Here is a 5065-nt window from a genome sequence, read left to right as displayed (position 1 = left end):
CATCATCCAACTGAACCGTGCTGAAGTCTAACACATGGGACGGGTCCCCAACATACTTCCGGAGCATAGAAACATGAAATACCGGGTGAACTCCCGACAAGCTGGGTGGCAAAGCAAGCATGTAGTCCACCTCCCCAACTCTCCTAAGTATCTCAAAAGGACCAATGAACCGTGGACTCAACTTTCCTTTCTTTCCAAATCTCATAACGCCCTTCATAGGCGAAACCTTCAACAAGACCTTCTCGCCCACCATGTAGGATACGTCTCGAACCTTCCGGTCCGCATAACTCTTCTGACGCGACTGAGCTATACGAAGTCTCTCCTGGATCACTTTCACCTTCTCTAAGGCATCCTGAACCAACTCTGTCCCCAATAGCCTAGCCTCGCTGGGCTCAAACCAACCAACCGGAGATCTACACCGTCTCCCATATATGGCCTCATACGGTGCCATCTGAATGCTGGACTGATAGCTGTTGTTGTACGCGAACTCTGCAAGTGGCAAGAACTCAGCCCAAGAACCTCCAAAATCAATAACACAGGCACGCAACATGTCCTCCAATATCTGAATGGTACGCTCGGATTGCCCGTCGTCTGGGTATGAAATGCTGTGCTCAGCTCTACCTGTGTACCCAATTCTTGCTGAAAAGTCTTCCAGAAATTGGAAGTAAACTGAGTGCCCCTATACGAGATGATAGAAACTGGGACCCCATGCAACCTAACAATCTCCCGGATGAAAATCTCTGCCAACCGCTCCGAAGAATAGGTAGTACACACCGGAATGAAGTGCGCGGACTTGGTCAGCCGATCCACAATCACCCAAATCGAATCAAACTTCTTCGAGGTACGAGGGAGACCACTCACAAAATCCACAGTAATCCTCTCCCACTTCCACTCGGGAATATCTATCCGCTGAAGTACACCACCGGGTCTCTGATGCTCATATTTGACCTGATGACAGTTGAGACACCGAGCTACATAACTCACTATATCTTTCTTCATTCTCCTCCACCAGTAGTGCTGACTCAAATCCTGATACATATTCGCGGCACCCGGATGAATGGAATACCGCGAGCTGTGGGCCTCCTCTAATATCAATTCCCGAAGCCCATCCACATTGGGCACACAAATCCGGCCCTGCATCCTCATCACGCCATCATCATCAATAGTCACATCTCTGGCATCATCGTGCTGAACCCTGTCCTTAAGGACAAGTAAATGTGGATCATCATACTGGTGCTCTCTGACGCGGTCATATAAGGAAGACCGAGAAACTACACAAGCCAACACCCGACTAGGCTCCGAAATATCTAACCTCACCATCCGATTGGCCAACGCCTGAACATTGACTGCAAAGGGTCTCTCCCCAACTGGGATGTACGCCAAGCTACCCATACTGACCGCCTTCCGGCTCAAAGCATCGGCCACTACATTGGCCTTCCCCGGATGATACAAAATGGTAATATCATAGTCCTTGAGTAACTCAAGCCACCTCCGCTGCCTCAAATTAAGATCCTTCTGTTTGAACAAATGTTGAAGGCTGCGATGATCAGTATACACCTTACAAGATACGCCATATAAGTAGTGTCTCCAAATTTTCAAAGCATGAACTATAGCAGCCAACTCCAAATCATGTACGGGGTAGTTCTGCTCATGAGGCTTCAACTGACGAGAAGCATATGCAATAACTCTACCCTCCTGCATCAACACACATCCGATCCCAACTCTCGAAGCATCACAATACACAGTGTAAGAACCTGAGGCTGATGGCAAAACTAACACTGGAGCTGTGGTCAAAGCTGTCTTGAGCTTCTGAAAGCTCTCCTCGCACTCGTCTGACCATACGAATGGTGCACCCTTCTGCATCAACTTAGTCAAGGGCGAAGCAATAGAGGAAAAACCCTGGACGAACCGGCGATAATAACCTGCTAAACCGAGGAAACTTCGAATCTCCGTGGCTGAGGACGGTCTGGGCCAACTCTGCACCGCCTCTACCTTCTTTGGATCAACTTGAATACCATCACTGGACACCACGTGTCCCAGAAAAGCTACAGACCCAAGCCAAAACTCACATTTGGAGAACTTTGCATAAAGCTTCTCCTCCCTCAACCTCTGTAACACCACTCTCAAGTGCTGAGCATGCTCCTCCTGGCTACGCGAGTACACTAGGATATCATCAATAAAAAAGATAACAAATGAATCCAGATACGGCCAAAATACGCTGTTCATCAAGTGCATGAACGCGGCTGGGGCATTAGTCAGCCCAAAAGATATATCCAGGAACTCATAGTGCCCATATCTAGTCCTGAAGGTAGTCTTCATAATATCCGAATCCCTAATCCTCAGCTGGTGATAGCCTAAACGGAGATCAATCTTCGAGAATACCCTTGCCCCCTGGAGCTGGTCAAACAAATCATCAATACGAGGTAGTGGATACTTGTTCTTCACTGTCGCCTTGTTCAACTGTCTGTAATCAATGCACATCCTCATTGTGCCATCTTTCTTCTTTACAAATAGAACCGGTGCACCCCACGGTGACACACTAGGACGAATAAACCCCTTATCTAGGAGTTCCTGAAATTGGTCCTTTAGTTCTTTCAACTCTACTGGTGCCATGCGATACGGAGGAATAGAAATGGGCTTAGTGCCCAGCAGCAAATCAATACCAAAATCAATGTCCCTATCCGGTGGCATGCCCGGCAGGTCTGCTGGAAATACATCAGGGAAGTCCCTCACGACGGGGACGGAATCAAGACTAGGAGTCTCAGCTCCAATATCTCTCACGAAAGCCAAATAAGATAGAACACCTTTCCCAACCATCCGCTGGGCTTTTAGGAAAGAAATTACCCTGCTGGGAACATAGCCAGTCGTACCACGCCACTCAATCCTCGGAATACCCGGAATAGCCAACGTAACTGTCTTAGCATGACAGTCCAGAATAGCATGGTACGGAGATAACCAATCCATACCCAGAATGACATCAAAATCTACCATGCTCAATAGCAATAAGTTAACTCGGGTCTCCAGACCCCCAATAGTCACTAAACAGGATCGGTATACATGATCTACAATGATAGTATCACACACCGGGGTAGATATGTGAACAGGCAAAGCAAGACAACCTCGGGTAGTACCTAGGTGATGAGCAAAATATGAAGATACATAGGAATAGGTAGATCCGAGATCAAATAAGATAGAGGCATCTCTGTGGCAGACTGAGATAATACCTGTGATAACAGCATCTGAGGCAATGGCGTCCTTCCTGTCCGGAAGAGCATAGAATCGAGCCTGACCACCGCCAGTCCAGCCTCCACCCTTGGGGCGGCCCCTGGCTACCTGACCTCCACCCCTAGTTGACTGGGTGGGTGCTGATAAAACAGGAGCAGAAGATGACGGCCGATCCCTCTGCTTAGACTGACTGCCACGACGCCGAGGACACTGTCTCCTCATATGACCGAACTCACCGCACTCGTAGCAACTACCCGGCGCTGGAGAAGGGGACTGATGGAAACCCCTCGCTGCTGAAGAACCCTGGGCTGAAGAGGCAGGTGTAGAGCTCTGAGCTGGAAGGGCATTAAGTGAAGTCTGGCCCTGCTGAAATCCCTGATGACCACGGCCTGAAGAGGCCCCACTGTACTCTGGACGACCTAACTGAGGAGGCCTGAAGGAACGGCCTCTGCCACGCTGGAACTGGCCCCTAGACGGAGCACCACTGAAACTACCTGAACTTCGAGGCCTCTTTGCCTCTCTCTCCTCACGCTCCCGACGGTGAACCGTCTCAATCTCTCGAGCCATGTCAACTACCTCGTCAAACGAGGCACCCATAACCCTCTCTCTGGTCATCAAAATGCGGAGTGAATAGTTGAGGCCATCCACGAACCTCCTAATCCTTTCCCGATCTGTCGGGATCATCCAAGTGGCATGTCGAGCTAGCTGCATGAATCTCAACTCGTACTGGGTCACAGACATGTCCCCCTGAACCAACCACTCGAACTGACGACGGAGCTCCTCCCTGTGAGACTGCGGTATGTACTTCTCCAGAAAGAGAGTTAAGAACTGCTGCCATGTAAGGGGCGCTGCACCAACTGGCCTACACCTCTCGAAGTCCTCCCACCAGGTGAATGCGGACCCTGAGAACTGGAAAGTAGTAAAAGCCACACCACTCGACTCTAAGATCCCTGCAGTGCGAAGCATACGCTGACACTTATCCAGAAAACCCTGGGCATCCTCGCCCTCAGCACCGCTGAACGTCGGAGGCTGAAGCCTGCCGAATCTCTCAAGACGACGCTGCTCATCGTCCGGCATAGCTGGAACCTCATAGGTTGGAACTTGTGCAACTGGAGCAACTGGTGGAGCTATGGCTGCTTTCAGTGTCTGAAATCCCTGGGCAACCTGCTCAGGTGTGTGAGCAACAGGGGTCTGATGTCCTCCTTCGGTCTGGGAAGCAGCTGCTGCAGTAGAAGCTGAGACCGCCTGAGCCAGGCCAGTACAAACTGATAGTATCTGTGCCAAGGTCTCCTGGAGACCAGGAATAGCAATAGGCACTGCTGGTGCCTGCACAGGTGCTGTTGGGATATCGACAACTGGAGTCTGGTCCTGAACTGTGGCAGCTGGTGGGTCAGCAGGTGTTGTCTCTGCTGCCCTACCTCGACCACGACCACGACCGCGTCCACGGCCTCTAGTGGGTGGTACTGGTGGTCGACCATCGCATCCAGTAGCACGAGTTCTCGCCATCTGCGAGAGAATAGAATACAGGAATTTAGTTCTCGAATCACAAAGCCGCACGACAAGAATTTCAAGAATATGGAGTTTTCCTAAAGGTTTTGCAGCCTCTCGAGGAGAAGTACAAACATCCCCGTAGCGTTCCGCGAGACTCTACTAAACCGGCTCATGACTCGCGAGGCCTAGTAACCTAGGCCCTTATACCAACTTGTCACGACCCCAATCCCGGTCGTGATGGCGCCCAACACTGATGCTAGGCAAGCCCGGCCAATTAAATACTCTCAACCCAAATACGTAATCCGTTAACAAATAATACGATTAAGATGGCAAATGTCAAGGTTCCAAT

This window comes from Nicotiana attenuata, chromosome 7, assembly GCF_001879085.1.
Source record: "Nicotiana attenuata strain UT chromosome 7, NIATTr2, whole genome shotgun sequence".
Classification (NCBI taxonomy): Eukaryota; Viridiplantae; Streptophyta; class Magnoliopsida; order Solanales; family Solanaceae; genus Nicotiana; species Nicotiana attenuata.
This window is presented reverse-complemented; position numbering follows the sequence as displayed.